Source organism: Mustela lutreola, chromosome 10, assembly GCF_030435805.1.
Source record: "Mustela lutreola isolate mMusLut2 chromosome 10, mMusLut2.pri, whole genome shotgun sequence".
Classification (NCBI taxonomy): domain Eukaryota; kingdom Metazoa; phylum Chordata; class Mammalia; order Carnivora; family Mustelidae; genus Mustela; species Mustela lutreola.
In genome coordinates, this window is record NC_081299.1 from 21,521,390 (window position 1) to 21,541,199 (window position 19,810).

General features: G+C 43.1%; 2 pseudogenes; both read left to right on the forward strand.

Annotated features, from left to right (window-relative positions):
- Window positions 1–3,083: 3,083 nt before the first annotated feature.
- On the forward strand, window positions 3,084–3,826 carry LOC131810058 (DNA helicase MCM8-like; annotated as a pseudogene).
- Window positions 3,827–4,272: 446 nt separating this feature from the next.
- LOC131809964 (serglycin-like) lies at window positions 4,273–7,490 on the forward strand (annotated as a pseudogene).
- The last annotated feature ends 12,320 nt before the right edge of the window (window positions 7,491–19,810 follow it).

Here is a 19,810-nt window from a genome sequence, read left to right on the forward strand (position 1 = left end):
ACATTCCAGTACCCGCAGGAACTCAGATCCTTGCAACGCCCTGTATGTTCTTGTCTCAGGAAGTATATATCCGGCTGCCTGGGTAGCACAGTTGATGAAGTGTCCAACTCTTGATTTGGGCTTGGGTCATGATCTTGGGGTCCTGGGACTGAGCTCTAAGTCGAACTTTGCACTCAGTGCAGGGTCTCTTGAAGAGTCTCTCTCTTTCTCTCTACAATAGGTAAACAAGGGATGCCTGGGTGGCTCAGTCACTTAAGTGTCTGCCTTCGGCTCAGGTCATGATCGCAGGCAGAGTCCTATGATCGAATCTCACATGGGGCTCCCTGCTCAGCAGGGAACTTGCTTCTCCCTCTGCCTGCTGCTCCCCCTGCTTGTAAGCACACTCTCTGGCAAATAAATAAAATCTTAAAAATAAATAAACAGATCTTAAGAAAATAAGTATATATCCATATGGGAGATGACGGGAAGGGGAAAAGGAGGGACTGCTTAATTTTTTTAAAAAAATTCATTTTATTATTGGGGTGCCTGGCTGGCTCAGTTGGTGGGGCAGGCAACTGTTGATCTCAGGGTCATGAGTTCAAACACCACTTTTAATTAGAGTTTACTTTAAAACTGGGCACCTGGGTGGCTCAGTTGGTTAAGCATCTGCCTCTGGCTCAGGTCGTGATCCAGGAGTCCTGGGATCAAGTCCCACATCAGGCTCCCTGTACAGGGGGAAGCCTGCTTCTTCTTATTCCTCTGCTCGCCCTCCCTGCTCGCTCGCTCTCTCTCTCTCTCGCACAAAACAAAACAAAACCCCTAAACAAATAGGGGTGTTTGGGTGGCTCAGTCGCATGAGCATCTGACCTTGATTTTGGCTCATCATGATGTCAGGGTCGTAAGATGAGCCCCATGCTGGGCTCTGCTGGGCTCTGCACAGAGCATGGAGCCTGCTTGGGATTCTCTCTCTCCCTCTCCCACTGCTCCCCTCCCCAAAACCCAAATAAACAAAATTCATCTCTTTGGAATGAATGAGCTTTGCCATCAGAAGCATACTGATATAAGATTGGAATTTATTTTTTTTCTCTCTGTTAAAATGATATTCAGGGGCACCTGCCTGGTTCAGTCGGTGGAGCACGAGACTCTTGATCTTGGGGTTGTGAGTTCAAGCCCCACATTGGGTATAGAGATTACTTAAAAATAAAATCTTTAAAACGTTGTTTTTTATAATTATTGATCTACTCTTAATAAGATATTGTGAACAAAGGTTTTTCTTTATCTGTAATGTCATCTTCCTAGAAAAACAAAGTTTCCATGTTTTGCCCTTATTAGGTCTTTGATTACTTAAAGTTGAATCTTCTCAATATTGAAAGAGCTAAGAATACTAACAACCATATAACCCTTGTATTTGCCTTTAGAATCCCTTACTGCTACTTTAGCGAAATGGATCATTAAGTATTAATTTTGTAATGATCTGTAATCCGATTTAGTCGTGTGCTTTAAAATGTCCTGATATTTCTGACAAATTTCCCAAAATTCAACCTTGTAAATGAAGTGTTATGCTTTGTTTGCTTACTAATTGGGCTTATATGGTGTGTCCAACTCCATGGAAAGCATTGAAATAAGCGGTAATAAACGTTCTGATAGAATATTGCGTGGGTGGATGTTGTAACTATTCCAGAATTCCTCAGGTTTTGATATGCCCTGTTATAAAGTCATCACCTGTAATTCTGATTATTAAAGTGTTATGTGTTGGGGGGCGCCTGGGTGGCTCAGTCGTTAAGTGTCAGCCTTTGGATCAGGTCATGATCCCAGGGTCCTGGGTTCGAGCCTGGCGTCAGGCCCCCTGCTCAGCGGAGAGCCTGCTTCTCCCTCTCCAGCTTCCCTGTGCTTGTGTTCCCTCTCTCTCTGTGTCTCTCTCTGTCAAAACAAACAAACAATAAAAAAACTTCAAAAAAAGTGTTATGTGTCACAAAAGTAACCAAATTTCCTTGTTGATTGCATTGTAATGAACTCTAACCAGATCTTTAACCACAGCCAGTTTTGAGGGTTTTTTGTCATTTGCAGCTGTTGTTTTAGTCAGACACTCTTGCAAATGTGTTTCCCTTTTAAGATGATTCATGGAGAGGCCTGGGATAAATACAGAGCTCTGACGATTTCTGGAACCAATGGGAAGACTGCATTCAAACAGAATAAGATTTGGTAGCATGGGACTGGATGAATTGAGGAAGGCGAGTTGTCGAAGTCTCAGATGCCAAATGAGGTTCAGGAAATAATGACAAATGCATGTTCCTTTAGCACATTGGAGGCGATTATGTTAGCAAGAGTAAAAGCTAGAAAACCAAGGCTTCTGAGGATGGATGTAAGCATGGAGCATTGATGGGGTCTTTCCTAAAGATCTTTATGCCCTCCGAGAGATTAAAGCTGAAAGCCTTTTTAAACTCATTGTCAACCTGCTTTGCCCTGTCATTTTTGCTCATGAACTTTTTTTTTTAAGTTTTATTCATTTAAATAATCTCTACACCCAGAGTGGGGCTCGAACTCACAACCCCAAGGTCAACAGCCGCACGCTCTTCTGACTGAGTCTGCCAGGTGCCCCTGCTCTTGGACTTGTTAAAGCAGGTCGGGCCGTGGCACTTTTTGGGAGAAGCCAGACATAGGCAGATGACAAAAACAGAATTTGGATTGGAGGAGACCCCCGTGTCCTTGCAGTTGGAGATGCAGGTGTGAGAAGGAGCCCGACCCCCCAGCGGTGTGCAGCCTTGCTCCAGGAGGCCTGTGTTTGTGGTTGATGGGTAACTCTTTTGGTACCTTGTTCCTCTGGAGATTTTGCTTTGGAAGCTGGTGCCCTTCTACTTGGTGATCAAAGCATTTGTGGAATAGGTGAACCTGAGAAGATAGGACAATCAACACGAAGTCTTGTTAGAAGTAAGGCAGCAGCAAAGCGACGAGGCTGGGGTGGTTGTGTAGCCTCCCTGCAGGGACTTCCGGGATTGCTGCTCCAAGTCCGGTTGCAGGACATGACAATAAAGACAAGCTGTGGGGCGCCTGGCGGGCTCCGTCGGGAGAGCATGCAACCCTTGATCTCGGGGTTGTGAGTTAGAGTCCCATGGTGGGTACAGAATTTGCTCATAAATGAAAGACCAGTGCCTTCTGAGAATTTAGAAAGGGGGAGCACGTTGCTGTCCAGATTTGACTTGGTCTTCAGGCTGGTACACTCCAAATGAGAACCATGACCCCTTACTGTCTGCACATGTGATTGCGTGAAGACCTGGAAAGCAGAGAACCGTGGCAGCTCGGTATGAATCGTCAAGATTCAAATACTTCTGGACTTGAAGTGGTTTCTGATAAAACATTATGAGAAAGATGAAAGATGGTTCCTGGAGAAACCCAGGATCCAGTCTCTACCAGCGATTGCGAAAGTACACTGGTTTTGCTTGGCAGTATGTTCCAGCCAAAGCCATCCATGGAAGCTGTTACGATTCCTCAAGATTTTTACCTTGAACTCTAGAAACAGAGCCAATGGTTACAAGGCTCACCAGTCACTACTAGGCACCTGGGATCTCTGATTCATCCAACAGAGGCCCAAGCAAGGTCAGAACGCAGAGAGGAACCAACCAAACAAAGATGCTGAGGATTTCAATGTCATCAACTTCCACAGATTGCCAAAGAGCGACAAACGTTTCAGGACGCTGATTTTGAAAATCATATTGGATCACTACATGACCAAGGTTACTTCTTGCAAAAAAAAGACCCAAACTGCATAGTTTACCACCTTCAAACTGGTAAACTACGCAGGACTACCTGGGAACCTCCTGGGATTATTAAAGAATATGGAAAAAAATAACCCCCAAACTTCTGGAAGATGATATCTTGAAAGTAGTAATAGGAAAGGTGTTGATTATAATTTTTTTTAAATGACTCTTGTTTGAAACATGGCTGGGTCCCTGATGTTTGTTCTTCCAGACTTAACACGTTTTTCTCTTAAGCTATCTATGACTTTGAGAAATTTGGTAAAATACTCCTTTGTCAGCACATAGAAGACATTTAACTTTTGTCCCTACTCCAGCCTTCCAAGACCCAGAAACTCTCAGTGAGTGTTCTCATATTCTCTTCTGGTCTCATTCTGACGAGGCAAGTTGGAAGGGCAGCAGTTTGGGTCGGGAGGCACAGACAGGGACAGGAGCCAGGGAGAGGAAATTGTGACATGGGTTCTGGGCAGGGTCTGAGGTTTGGGAACGCTTTCTACGAGGGACAGAGTGCACGCTGCCACATTTCCGATTCGTGAACTGAAGTGAGCTGGTCACCGTGGGGCTGCTCGTGGCTCTTGCCCTCCGCCTGGTTTTGGATTCTTCAGTTTACGGTTGTCCCGTGTGGAGGGCCAAGTACTGGTGGGTTTGCTGCAGGCCTGACAGAATTCTGCAAACTGCACAGAGGAGAAGGGACCAACATTCAACCTGCTTCCCGGTGGGTGAACCCAACAGAAGCCTTCCTCCAGGGACTAACCCTGCTTCAATGACAAGACCCCAGAACTTGAATGACATCTTTCCCTTTCTGAGGACTGTTTCTGGATCAGGATCTGGAAATGGCTTCTTCACTGAAATTGAACAGGAATACCAAGCAGTAGATGAAAACAGTGATTTTCATGACAATTTTAGGCCTCTCTGGGGAAATCTGCCATCAGACAACCAGGGCTTGGGCCAAGATGGACCAGGAGAAGATCTTATTATATAAAAGAGAGGGTTTCCCATCTTGATATCAGGCAATGCATTCAGTATATTTTATGTAGCATAGTTAAATGAATAATTTTAGAACAAAAAGTTTTATAGAAATTTTAGAACATCTGAAAAAGAAGTTCAAGTTTTATCACCTTTTTTTTTTTCCTTCATGAATTCTTAAAGCTTCCTTTAGCTATCCTATTGTCTGGGAAAATACCTGTATTTCCTTTGTATCATTGTCAGCCAATATCACTATGAAATTAACTAGACTGCCCATGTCTATAAAATTGCTTTAAAGAATCATTCATACTGTTTTTTAAAAAATATTTTATTTATTTGACAGAGAGAGAACACAAGCAGGGGGAGAGGCAGGCAGAGGGAGAACCAGGGTCCCTGCTGGGCAGAGAGCTCGACACAGGGCTCCATCCCAGGACCCCAGGATCATGACCTGAGCCGAAGGCAGACACTTAACTGACTGAGCCACCCACGCGCCCCTAGACTTTTTTTAAATTTAGTTTGAGAAGCAGACTGACAGGCAAAATTTCATATCTAAGTCTTCAGAACTGACTGTGATTGTGAATCACAGGTATGTCTCTTTTATTATGAAAAACCCAGATGAAACACGTGGTGAATTTATGGAGTGGGTATTCGGCAAGTCCAGGTAAAGCACGAATTGCTCTAATGTTACCACTGGATGTGTTTGTAGAGCTGGTGGACATTGTTCAGAAGTGTGTTTCTTGTTACAACTGGAAACTGCAGACCCAAATTAAAGCACAATTGTGCTCTCAGTGCTTCATACCATTTTGCCTTTTCCCCTAGATATCTGTGTATTTTCAAATCTTACTGTATTAAAGCAGAACTAAAACAATAACAACAACAAAAAAACTAAAGCAGAACTAGAAGAAGAAGAAGAAGATGACGACACAACTGGAAGCCTGTTATGACCAAGCCTTTGACTGGAATGTCATATTTGAGAGAGACACACGCACAGACTCAGATGTGACCAGACAGCTTCAAGGAACTAAGGTTGACTTTATGGAACCAATGAGCCCTTTGGGAAAGCTGGCCTGGTCCCTGGCTTACAGGGTTCCCAGCAGCCTTACCCGGTGAGTGAGGAAGGTCATTTCCTGGCAGGTGCAGGAACCTCAGGATACTTTGGGGACCTTGAGAAGAGAAGAATTCACATGCCCATTGCTCTATGGGCCACTCAGAAAGATCGCCAGAGACCTTCACGTTGCAAACTGGGGAGATCTATCTAGCTGCTACTGCCTGCCCCCACTCCATCGGAAGATGCTCCAAGTCAGGCCTCTAGAACAACTTAGAGGCACTGAACCTGGACAGCCTGGCAGGTAGATTTTACCGTGGTGCCAAAACCAACTGGTCATTTTTGATATTTGCTACTTCCTGTAGATTCCTGGGTAAGTTGGCTTGAAGCTTTTCCATGCATTCTGAGAAGGCCTCAGGAGTTGTCAAAACCTTTAAAATAATTCCTATGTTTGGATTGCTGCTAACAATTCAGAGTGACAAGGAGTGGCGTTTGTGCCGAAAGTCACACTAAGTGTCCAGTGCCTTGGGCATTCCCTGGAAATTACATGTTTCCTGGAAAAATGAACCATCTATTTAAAAGAACTCTGGCAAAAAGTGTGCCATGAAGCGGACTTGGGAAAAAGCTTTGCTGGTTGCCCTACTTTGGGTAAGAGTGGCCTCTAGAAATAGGCATGTTTCAGCCCCTCTGAACCATTCTATGGAAGACGTTTTCTATACTCTTTTCATGACTTAGGCTTTCCCGATGGGGCTCATGTTAGGGAACTGGATATTCTCAGGTACCTTCAGTCTCGGGGAAATACTCAAAGTTTGCTTCAGGCAGGTTGATGAACGCCACCGATGTGCCCTTATCCCTGCCTGAACGCTGGAGACGTGGTGTCACGAAGACCGTAAGACCTGGCACGTGGAGGACCAGCTCCGCCCTCACGGGACAGGACCTCTTCACGGTGCTGTTGACGAGCAACTCTCCGGGGCAACGGAAGAGAATTAAGTGGTGGGTTCAGCACCACATTAAGCTGGTTCCACAAGATTCCACAGGTTCCTGGCACCCTGTGAAGGAGAACATCAGAGGAATCCTGCTCTGACTAGCGAGCCGCTGAGGGACCTGAAACTACTATTTTGGAGAGCTGGTCCCAAGAAGTCAAAACCTGCTTCCTCCTCTCTCTGTCTGCCTCTCTGCCTACTTGTGATGTCTGTCTGTCAAATAAATAAATAAAATCTTAAAAAAAAAAATAAAAAGATAGTGTGGCTTGAAACCAGGGACCAACAGGACGAAGAAGAACAAGCTGCAACCTTTGACCCAGGCCTGTTGTTTTGGCCTGAAACGCCCCAACTCTTCTGCTCTAGGGAGGTGGATTTGAGCCTTGCCTCCTGGCTCCTCGCTGGGCTGCCTCTCAAGTAAACCTTTCTCTTGCTACACATTTGATGCCTTCCTGACTGGCTTTGCTGTGTGTTGGGCAAATGACTTGAGTTCAGTTACCCTAGGGACCTAGTGATTGTCCTGTAGCTTGCTCGTGGGTGGCCTGCAGAGCCTTCCCTTAAAGCATCAGCTTGGGGCGCCTGGGTGGCTCAGTGGGTTAAGCCTCTGCCTTCAGCTCAGGTCATGGTCTCAGGGTCCTGGGATCGAGCCCCGCATCGGGCTCTCTGCTCAGTGGGGAGCCTGCTTCCCCCTCTCTCTCTGCCTGCCTCTCTGCCTACTTGTGATCTCTGTCTGCCAAATAAATAAATAAAATCTTAAAAAAAAAAAAAGTATCAGCTTCACTGAGGTATTATTTATGTCATTAAAATTCACCCGTGAAGGAGGGAAGAACAAGGTCGCCCAGGGCCTTCTGACTGGTTACGATAACATAGGATCATACCTACATATTTATGCCTGTTTTTACTTTTTAGAGACAGCATATATCCATATATATATGTAAATATATGTAAAGATTTATTTGAGGAGGGAGGGGCAGAGGGAGAGAGAACCCTCAAGGGGGACTCCCTGCTGAGCAGGGAACCCAACACGGGGCTCGATCCCAGGACCCCGAGATCATGACCTGAGCTGAAATCAGGAGCTGGCCGCCCAGCTCACTGAGCCACCCAGGCACCCCTCCGTTTATATATTTTTAATGGTTTTCTTTCCCTTTTTCCTCATTATCATATGTAGGCTGTGGTTAGATTTACCATTTTGTATGGGAGCCAGCAAACTTTCTGTGAGGAGACACGCAGAAGTATAAATATTCAGCTCCCTCGCGCCACACCAAAATGAGCCACACGGTAAATATTTGAGAGTTTGAGAGCTACTTAGTGTTTCACAAATGAACATGACTGGGCACCGAGGGTGGGCAGTGCAGCTCATATTTGTGTAACTTCCATGTGTCATGACATATTTTCTTTTTTTCAACCATTCACAAACGTAAAATTCACTCTTAGCTCCTGGGCCACATGGATCCTGGCAGTTGGCTGGAGTTAGGCCCAGGCTGGTCCAGGGAATGCGAGGAAGGGTTGTGGCTGTGGAATATGAGGAAGGGGCAGCTAAAAGGCCTAGAAGCGTGTGCACGTGTGTTCCGGCTGCAGACCCGGTCCTGACGCAGTGCTGTTCACTGACGCCCGGTGTCGTGGGAGGCCTCACGGTGCTGGGCATCCGATGGGCTTTGACAAATGCTCACTTTCACACTAGCCCCAGTGTGGTCTCCTGCGCCAGAGTCTCACTGCCCTAAAAGCCCGCCCTGTGCCCCCATGGAGTCCCTCCCTCCCTTTTCCCAAACTTCCGGCAACCACTGGCCTTTCCACCATGTCCATAGTTATGCCTTTTCCCGAATGTCCTATAGTTGGGATCACTGTATGTGACTTTCCAATCAGCTTCTTTTGCTTCGTGGTAACATTGGAGGCTGCTCCGGGTCTCGTAGTGGCTTCATGGCTCCCTTCTTATCACCGAGTCCCCTTCCATTGTCTGGTTGCCCCACAGTTTATCTGTTCTTCCACCTAGGGGAGGATATCATGATTGCTTCCACATTTGTTTGTTTTTTAAAGTAGGCTCCAAATAAATAAATAAATAAAGTAGGCTCCACACCCCACATGGGGCTCGAACTCACAACCCCGAGAGCAAGCGTCACATGCTCTACGGATGGAACCAGCTGGGCGCCCAATGGCTTCTAGTTTTCAGTCACCAATAGAGCTGCTATTAACATTCACGTGCACGTCTTTATGGGGACGTGCATTTTCAGCTCATCTGGGTAAATACCAGGGAGCATGCCTGCCGGCCGGTAAGGGTACAGTCAGCTTGGTGAGATGGCCGGAGTGGCCGTACCACTTTGCATTCCCTCTGGCAATGAGTTCCCATTGTTCCGTGTCATGTCAGCATCTGGTGTTGTCAGCGTTTTGGATCATGGCCATAGGTGTCGCGCTGTGGTATCTCATCACGGTTTTACTTTGCAGTGCTTCCCTGATGACATACGAGGTGGAGCATCCTTTCATTTGCTTCTTGGCCATCTGTAGGTCTTCTTTGCTGAGGTGTCTGTTCAGATCTTTCCCTTAATTTTTAATTGGGTGTTTGTTTTCTTACTGTTTTAAGAGTTGTGTGTTTTGGATACAAGTCTTGTGTTGGATCCGTGTGTATTTTGCAAATATTTAATTCTGATTTGTCACTTGTCTTTCACTCTTTCAGCAGTGCCTTTTACAGAGCAGAAGTTTTCAATTTTAATAAAGTCCAGCTTGCCAATTTTTTTCCATGGATTATGCTATTTGTGTTCTCTCTAAAAAATCATTGTCAAGGGGCACCTGGCTGGCTCAGCCAGAAGAGCATGCGACTCTTGATCCTGGGGTGGTGAGTTTGAGCCCCATGTTGGGTATAGAGATTACTTAAATAAGAATAAAACAAAAAGTCATTGCCAAATGCAAGGTCACCTAGATTTTTTCCTAGCTTATAGCAGCTTTGTGTTTTATGTTTAGGTCTGTAATCCATTTTGAGCTAGTTTTTTGTGAAAGGTGTAAAGATGTATGTCTAGATTCATTTTTGTCCATGTAGATGCCCATTTGTTCCTGCACCATCTGTTGAAAAGGCTGTCCTTCCTGTATTGAATTGCCTTTGCTCCTTTGTCAAATACCACTTGACTCTATTTGTGTGGGTCTATTTCTAGGTTCTCTATTCTGTTCCATTGATTAGTTTTATCTGTTTTTTTTTATTGTTTTTTGTTTTGTTTTGTTTTGTTTTGTTTTTTAGCCAGTACAACTCTGTAGTGATTATGGAAGCTTATAGTCAGACTTGAAGTTAGGTAGGCTCAGTCCTCTGACTTTGTCCTTCTCCCTCAATACTGTGTTGGCTATTCTTGTCATCCCCTCCCCCCCCGCACCCCTCTGTCTGTACAAATTTTTAAATCAGTTGTGTTGATATGCACAAAATAACTTGCTGGGATTTTGATTTCTTTGCACTGAATCTGTGGCTCACTTGAAAAGAGCTGACATTTTAACAATATTGAGTCTTTCAATCCATGAACATGGAATGTCTCTCCATTTATTTAGATCTTTGGTTTCTTCCACCAGAGATCTTGTACATATTCTGTTAGATCTATACATAAGTATTCCATTTTGGGAGGGTGTGTGCTAATCTAAATGGTATTGTTTTTTATTTCAAGTTGTTCATTGCAATTAACTTAAAAAAATATGTATTTATTTATTGGCAGGGGGAGGGGCAGAAGGAGAGAGTCCTAAGAAGACTCTGCTGAGTGTGGAGACCATCGCAGCCTAGATCTCACAACCCTGAGATCTGGGCCTGGATGAAACCAAGAGTTGGTTGCTTTGAACAACTGTGCCACCCAGGCTCCCCTGCAATTTACTTTTTGCTTGATTTTTTTTTTTTTAGATTTTGTTAGAGAGAGCAAGCATAAGCAGGGTGAGGGCCAAAGGGAAAGGAAGAAGCAGACTCCCTGGTGAGCACAGAGTCTGATATGGGGCTTGATCCCAGGACCCTGAGATTATGACCTGAGCTGAAGGCAGACACTTAACTGACTGAGCTACCCGGTTGCCCCTATAATTGACTTTTGCATATTAATCTTGTATCCTGAAAACAACTTGCTTTAGGAGTTTTTCTGTCAATTCTTTAGGATTTTCTACACAGATGATCATATCATTTGTGAAAAAGTTTTACTTCTTCCTTCTCATCTGCATCTTTTATTTCCTTTTCTTGTCTTACTGCATTCCTTAGGACTTTCAGTATGATGTTAACTAGGAGTGGTGAGAGGGGATATCTTTGCCTTGTTGATGATCCTGGGGGAAAGGATCTAGTTTTTCATTAACCATGATGTCAACCGGAGGTCTTCTGTAGATTTACCAAGTTGAAAAGGTACTCTTCTATTCCTAGTTTGCTGTGAGTTTTTGTCATGAATATTAGATTTCTTTAAATGCTTTTTCTGCACCTATTGGTATGCTCGTGTCATTTTTCTTCTTTAGCCTGTCATGTAATGGATTGTTTTAATTGAATTTTGAATTAGTCTTACATACATGGAATAGCTGGTTGTGGTATGTAATTCTTCTACCACAACATCGGATTCTATCTGCTACTATTTTGTTGAGGATTTTTGTATTTATGTTCATGAATATTGGTCTGTAGTTTTCCTTTCTTGTGATGTTTTTGTCTGTTTTTTGTATTGGGATAATGCTGATCTCATAAAATGAGTTAGGACGTATTTCCTCAGCATCTCTTCTTTAGAAGAGATTGAGAATTGGTATGCTTTCTTAAATGTTTGATAGAATCCCCTAGTGCACCATCTGGGCCTGGGGCTCTCTGCTTTGGAAGTTTATTAATTATTGATTCAGTTTCTTTAATAGATATAGGCCTATTCAGATTATTTCTATGTCAGTTTTGGTAGATTTTGTTTCTAGATTTTCAGATTTGTCGGGAGAGAGTTGTTCATAATATTCTTTTATTATCCCTTTTATGTCCACAGAATGTAGTGATGGCCTAGTAGTTATATAGTAGTGATGTAGTAGTAGAGTAGTAGTAATCATGTAGTAGTAGATTAGTAGTAGGTGTAGTGATGTAGTAGTAGATTAGTAGTAGATGTAGATTAGTAGTGATGGCCTCTTTCATTTCTGGTATTAATAATTTGTGTCTTTTTTTTTTTTAATTGGCTAGCCTCACTAGAAGTTGTTAATTTAAAAAAATCGTTCTGGGGTGCCTCGGTGGCTCAGTTGGTGAAGCATCTGCCTTTAGCTCAGGTCATGATCCTGGGGTCCTGGGATTGAGTCCTGCCATGGGTTCCCTACTCAGTGGTGAGTCTGCTTCTCCCTCTCCTGCTCCTCCTGCTTGCACTTTCATTTGCTCTTGTCAAATAAATAAATAAAATCTTGAAAAAACACTCAATCATTCTTTGATTTCATTGATTTTTTCCCCCTCTACTTATTTCTTATTTTCATTTTCATTGATTTCTGCTCTAATTTTCATTATTTGTCTTCTTACTTTGTTCTTTTTCTAGTTTCCTAAGGCAGAAGCATAGATTACTGATTTTAGATCTTTTCTTTTTCTTTTTTCCAGTGGGTCCACATCCAATATGGGGCTTGAACCTGTAACCCTGAGACCAAGAGTTGTATGCTCCACCAACTGAGCCAGCTAGTCACCCCTTTCTTTTCTAATAGGTGCATTTAATGCTATAAATATTCCTCTAAGGACTGCTTTTGTTGCATCTAGCACATTTTAAATTGCATTTTCATTTATGTCAAAATATTTCTTTTGAGACTTCTTTGACTCATGTTATTTAGAAACTTGTTGTTTAATCTCCAAGTATTTGGTGGGGGGCGGATTTTCCAGCTCTCTTTCTGTTGCTGATTTCTAGTTTAGTTTCATTGTGGTCTGAGAGCATACATAACATTTCCTTCTTTTGAATTTGTTAAGGTTTTTTAATGTCCCAGAATCTGTTTACATGAATGTTCCATGTAGGCTTGAGAAATATGTGTATTCTGCTGTTAGATGAAATATTTTATAGATGTCAGTTAGATTTAGTTCATCGATGACACTGTTCAGTTCAACTGTGTCCCTACTGACTTGCTGCCTGCTGGGTCTATCACTTACTGAGAGGGATGTTAAAGTCTTCAACTGTGATAGTGGACTTGTCTTTTTCTCCTTGCAGTTCTGTGAGTTTTTACCCCATGCATTTGATACTTTGTTAGGGCATATACATGAAGGACTTTTATATCTTCTTAGAGAAGTGATCTCTTTATCATTATATAATGTCCCTCTTTACCCCTGATAATTTTCCTTGTTCTGAAGTCTGCTTTGTTTGAAATTAATATAGCTATTCAAGCTTTCTTTTGATTTGTATTACTGTGATGTTTATTTCTCTAGTCTTTTACTTTTCTTTTTACATGATTTATTTATCTTAGGGAGAGAGAGAAAGGGCACACACATGAGCAGGGAGAGGGACAGAGGGAGAAGAAGAGAAGCAGACTCCCAACCAAGCACAGAGCCCGGTGTGGGTCTTGATCCCAGGACCCCAAGATAGTGACCTGAGCTGAAATCCAGAATCAGCTGTTTAACTGACTGAGCCACCCAGGTGTTCTTATTCTTTTACTTTTAATGTTTCTCTGTATTTAAAATGGGTTTCTTGTATACAACATATAGTTGGGTCTTGTTTTTTAATCCACTCGAGAAGTCCTTGTTTTTTGTTGAATCATTGATATTTGGTGTGATTATTTTATTTTTTCATTATGGGGAGAGTTTAAAAAAAATCATTCTATTTTTCTTCATGATAGATGTATTCTTGGATCCCCCATTCTGCCCCTCCCCCCACACCTCTGGTAAAACATCAGTTCTCTATAGTTGAGACTCTGTAGTATATAGAGTCTGTTTCTTGGTTTGTCTTTTTTCCTTTGTTTCTTAAATTCTGCCTATGAGTGAGATCAGATGATATTGCTCTGATTTATTTTGCTTAGCATTATACTCTCTAGCTCTATCCATGTTGTTGCAAATGGCAAGATTTCATTCTTTATTGGCTATAGAATATTCCTTTGTGTGTGTATGTGTGTATGTGTGTGTACACATCTTTATCCCTTCATCTGTGAAGGGATATTTGGGCTGCCGCCATAGCTATTGTAAGTAATGCTGCAATAAACATAGAGGTGCATGTATCCCTTGGAATTAGTGTTTTTGTATTTTTTTGGATAAATATCCAGTAGTGCAATTACTGGCTCATAGTGTAGGTCTATTTTTACTTTTCTGAGAAACCTCCATACTGTTCTCCAGAGTGGCTGCACCAATCTGCATTCCCACCAACCATGCACAAGGGTTCCTTTTTCTCCATATCCTCACCAACACTTGTTTCTTGTGCTTTTGATTTTAGCTCTTCTGACAGGTGAGAGGGGATATCTCATTGTAGTTTTGATTTGCATTTCCCTGATGATGAGTGATGTTGAGCATCTTTTCATGTCTTCTACTCATTTTAAAATTGGATTATTTGGAGTTTGGGGGGTATTGAGTTGGAGTTCTTAATATATTTTGGATACTAATCCTTCATCAGATACATCATTTGCAAATATCTTCTCTTGCCTTTTGTTGATCATTTCCTTTGCTGTACAGAAAGCTTTTTATTTTATATGTAGTCCCATTAGTTTATTTTGGTTTTAGTTCCCTTGCCTCAGGAGACATTATCTAGAAAATACGGCTGGTGTCAGAGCAATTACTGCCTGTGCTCTCTTCTAGGATATTTATGGTTCCAGGTCTCATATTTAGGTCTTCAATCCATTTTGAGTGTATTTTTGTGCAGAGTAAAATAAAGTGGTTCAGTTTCTCTTGAATTGTCCAACACCATTTGTGGAAGCCTTTCCTTTTCCCTTTGTATAGTCATTTCACTTTTGTCAGAGATTAACTGACCATACAATTGTGGGTTTAGGGGCTTTCGTTCTATTTTCATTGATCAATGCGTTTATTTTTATGCCAGCACCGTACTATTTTACTTACTTCTGCTTTGTAATAGAACATGAAATCTGGAATTTTGATACCTTGTTTTGTTTTTTGTTTTTGAGATTGCTTTGACTATCGGGGACTTCTGTGGTTCCATACAAATTTTAGGATGGTTTGTTCTAGTTTGTGAGAAATGTTGTTGGTTATTCTGATAGGAATTGCACTAAATCTGTAGACTGCCTTGGGTATAATAGGCATCTTGGCATTATTTGTTCTTCCAACCCATGTTCATGGAAGGGTTTTCCATTTCTTTGCCATTATCTTCAGTTCCTTTCATCAGTGTGTTATAGTTTTCAGGCTTCAAGTCTTTTGCCTCTTTGGTTCCTAAATATTTTAAATTTATTTATTTTGTTAAATAAACATATAATGTATTTTTATCCCCAGGGGTACAGGTCTGTGACTCGCCAGGTTTACACACTTCACAGCACTCATCATAGCACATACCCTCCCCAATGTCCATATCCCCACCCCCCTCTCTCGTCCCCCCTCCCCCCAGCAACCTTCAGTCTGTTTTTTGAGATCGAATCTTTTATGGTTTCTCTTATTCCTAAATATTTTACTGTATTTGGTGAAACTGTAAATGGGACTGTGTTAATTTCATTTTCTGCTGCTTTGTTAGTGTATAAGAATGTGACAGATTTCTGTATACCGATTTTTGTATCCCGTGACTTTATGAAATTCATTTATCAGTTCTTAGAGTTTTTGGGTGGAGTCTTTAAGGTCTTTTCTATATAGTATGTCATTTATGAGTAGTGGGAATTTTACTATTTCCTTACCAGTTTGGATGCCTTTTACTTATGTTGTGTAATTGCTGTGGCTGGGACTTCCAATACTATGTTGAATAAAAGTAGTGAGAGAGGACATTCCTGTCTTGCTCCTTACCTTAGGGGAAAAAGTGCTGCTTTTCTACATTGAGCATGATGTTGGCTATGGAGGACATTTTTTTTTTTTGGTTGTGGATTTCTCACATAAGGCCTTTATTATGTTGAGGTGTTTCCTCCAGACCTACTTTGCAGAGGGTTTTTTTTTTTTTTTAAATTGTGAATGGATATTGTACTTTGTCAGATGCTTTTTCTGCATCTATTGAAATCATCATAAGGTTTTTATCCTCTTATTGATGAACAATCACAAATGATTTGCAAATATCAGAGTTGCATCCTGGGAATAAATCCCATTGGATGGTGAAACACATGATTTTTTTTTTAATGTATTGTTGGATTGTTAGTATTTTGTTGAGGATTTTTACATCAATATTTATGATATTGGCCTACAGTTCCCTTTTTTGGGGTTTATCTGGTTTTGGTATGAGGGTGAGGCCTTGAAAAATGAATTTGGAAGTTTTCTTTCCTCTTGCAGTTTTTGGAATATCGTTTGAGAAAAAAAAGGTATTAACTCTTTAAATGTTTGGTAGAATCCAGGGTGCCTGGGTCACGCAAGTCAGTTAAGTGTCTGCCTTCAGCTCAGGTCATGATCCCAGGGTCCTGGGACCGAGCCCCACACTGGGCTCCCTGCTCCGTGGGGAGTCCGCTTCTCTATCTGCCGCTCCCCCTGCTTGTGTTCTCTTGCTCGCTTTCTCAAATAAAATCTTAAAAAAAAAAAAGTTTGGTAGAACTCACCTGTGATGAATTATAGTTTATTATTTTAAAAGAGATTTTATTTATTTGACAGAGAGAGATCACAAATAGGCAGAGAGGCAGAGAGAGAGAGAGAGGAGGAAGCAGGCTTCTTGCTGAGCAGAGAGCCCAATGTGGGGGTAGATCCCAGGACCCTGAGATCATGACCTGAGCCGTAGGCAGAGGCTTTAACCCACTGAGCCACCCAGGCGCCCCAAATTATTGATAGTTTATTATCTACCACATTTGTTCCTGTTTTGTATCCTTACCCTTTTTGTTCTCATTTTTTGTCTTCTACTCTTTTTTGGGAGGGGAGGGGCAACAGAAGGAGATAAAGTGTGGAAGAGGGAATGTGGATTTGAGCATCCAAAGAGGTTACAGATGAGTTTGTATTTCTTTGGCTGCCTCCTGCTTTGGGGAAAATTGCCTGTTGAGTGCATTTTTTGTGAACATCAATGCACATTTCCTACCGTAGAAGCTGAAATGGAGCCACCCTCCTTCTCTTCACTCCTTGGCATGCAGAATGTGGGAGGATGACTTGGGCTTGGACAGATGGGCACCCCTAGGCAAGACTTGAGTCTTGATCAAATGATGGAGCAATTACAATTTATTCACAGCAGTGGGTCAGCGCCATCGTCCTGCAGCAACTTAGCTGTTCTAGGAAAACAGATCGTCTTGAGGAAACCCCATGTGACTTGAACCTGAGTTCAAATCCTAGCTGTTGTGACTTCAAATATCTTCCCGTATTTACATCATCAAGTGATGAGATTTTACCAGGGAAGAGAACCGGAGAAATTAAAAAATGAATCTAGCTTTGTCACTAGCTATGGTACACTGGGAAAATCCCTTCACCTCTCCCAGCTCTTGTCTTTGCCTTTTAAAAAGGGACTAGGTACTGATGTACACAGAAGCCCCTATAGCTCACAGCAGATGTGGTAGTAGGCAAATGAACCAAATTTAGGGCCTTCCTCTTCAGCTTCCCAAGGTCTTTCTTCCCCTGGGCCACGGGGGGGCAGGGAGGTACAAGCAGTATCCAGCTTTACCCTCAAACGTTATTGCTGTCTTCTGGCCCAGAGTTATCTAGAAGAAACGGTACAGCCTTGGACAAGCACTGCATTTCACCTTTCCTAAGGGCTGGCAAGAAAGAGAGAGCGCCTCGCAGTGAATTGCCAGTGACCGCCGACTGGCCCAGTATCTGGCCCACAGTGGGCGCGGAGTATGACACAGTCATGAGGCAAGCCCTGTGATTCCAATCTGTAAGCAGCAAGTACGTTCCATGAGAAGACGGGGGCTTCTGTCTTTTCCTAAACCATTCCCAGTGCCTTAAAGACCAGTGCTTGGCATATAAAAGGCACACACTCAAATAGGAACCTGACATCACTGGGGATGTGTGGACAGTGCCACAGTCTCTTCACCTGCAACCGAACCTAACCGTACTGACCCCTGGGTGGCATAACAGGACCGAGGATGGACGAGCCAGTACTGGTCTCCGGTGTGTGCCTGGAACTCCAACCGATGGGCTCCCACCTTTCTCTTGATCTTTAGCTTTTTGTTCAGATTCCAACATAAATGATTCAAAACTGCTGGGGAAAAATGACTGCCAATCTCTTCTATGTACAAATGGAATTTCTGTTCTTTATACTCTTTGATGTGTTAATACACTCACTTGCATAGAGTTTACGTGCTTTCAGCATTTCAAGTGAGAACTTCCCAAGGCTCATGCAGTTAAATGACAAAGTTAAATTATACAAACATGATGAAACTATATTTAGAATATGGATGAGCAGGAAAAATCTTGGAAGGGAATTTGGAAAGAGCTGCTGTTAGATAGTAAAATGAAGTTGAACTTTTAAAAATTTTAAACTTGTGAAAGGAAAAAAAAAAATGCCCAAAGCAATGTTTCCATCCTTGTAAAAATTAGGGAATGTTGGATTCTCATCACTTACTGGAGATCTGAGGCCGTGGGAATTCTACTGGTTGGAGCCATCATCTTGTCATGATGGGAGACGAGACTCCCGGGAGTCTGAGGTTTCGATCCCTGAAATTCCGTTTCCAAAACTGAACTCACCTTTCTTTGCCATCCCTCAGGCTTCAGGAACATCTTGGATCACCTCTGACAGCTCCTTTCCCCGGGTCACCTACTGAACCCTGTTCTGTTCCTTCCTGTCACTGCCTTTGCTCAGGCCCCATCACCTGCAATTACAGTTGACCCGTGACACAGGGATTAGGGGTGCTGTCCCTCTTTCGGTTAAAAATCTGCATGTAGCCTGACCCTCTCTAAACTCTTACTCACAGCCCGCTGTTGACTGGAAGTTACTGAACACACGCCATGTATGCTATGTAGATACCCTGTACTGTGTTCCTGCCATACAGCAGCCTAGAGAAAAGAGAATGTCAAGAAAACCCTAAGGAAAAAACTTATCTTCGAGTAAGTATCTTCGAGTTGTTCGAGGTCAAGTGTACTGCGTTCCCCGGATGGCTGCCTTCGGGGCATCTGGTCTCCCTCGCTACTCTCAGATCGACCTGGCGGCGCAGCGGCTAGCTCTACAACCCTTATCATCCGGTTTAAATATTTCCTGTGTTCTTAGTGCTGACAGGACCAAGGCCAAATTCCTCCTCCTGGCATTCAAAGCACGTGACCCAATCTATCCCCCAAACTCGCTTCTCCTTCCCTATTATCACACTCCACGCTCCCTGGGCATCTTGCCCCCTGCTTGCCCAAGTCCATGGCTCTGTACACAGATTACTTTTTTTTTTTAAAGAAATGCCTTCCACTCACTCCCACATCCCTAGAGGTTCAGCCTTAGTACTGTCTTCTCAAGAGGTCCCTGAACCTAGAGGAAGTTACAACTTCCTCCTCTCTGCCCACTGTTTACCCTATTGACGTTCACCATTTGCAACCAGACCACGAACCCCAGGAGGGGCAAGAAACGTGGACTCTGTCGAAGGTGAGAGAACATTATTTTCAACCAAGGGGCAGCCCCCAGCCCAGCCCTAAAGCAGCAGTCTCTGAAGCGACTTGCTCTCCTCCCAAGCCTTCCACAGCACATAATGCAGGCGCCCAGCTTCCTCTGCTCCTGGCGCCTCGCAACACCCTCTCGGGTGGACCCCACGCTGGAACCACTGTACCCCTAGGCCTTTCTTTACAGCCAGGCCAGGAGTGAAAAGAGGTCATCCAACATCATTTTTCTTCCCGGCTTTCAGTTAATCAAACCCTAAGGTGATGAGGTTTGCTACTTCAGCTTCACGGCAGGAAATGCCCCAGCACCCGGTGATGCTGCGCTCCCGAGCCAATCCGCGTCCCTCTCCTCAGCTTGGCCGTAAGCTTCTTGAGAGGAAGGACTGTAACTTCCCAAGAAATCTGTCTTTATTCTGCTGGGTGAGAAAAATCCTTTAGGAATAACGGCTGGCTCCTACCCACTCGTGGGTGACCACCAGGAATGTGACACTCTGAACTTTTTATGCTAAGAAAAGGAATACCGAGATAGATCAGGAGATGCAACTTGGATTCAAACACCGTG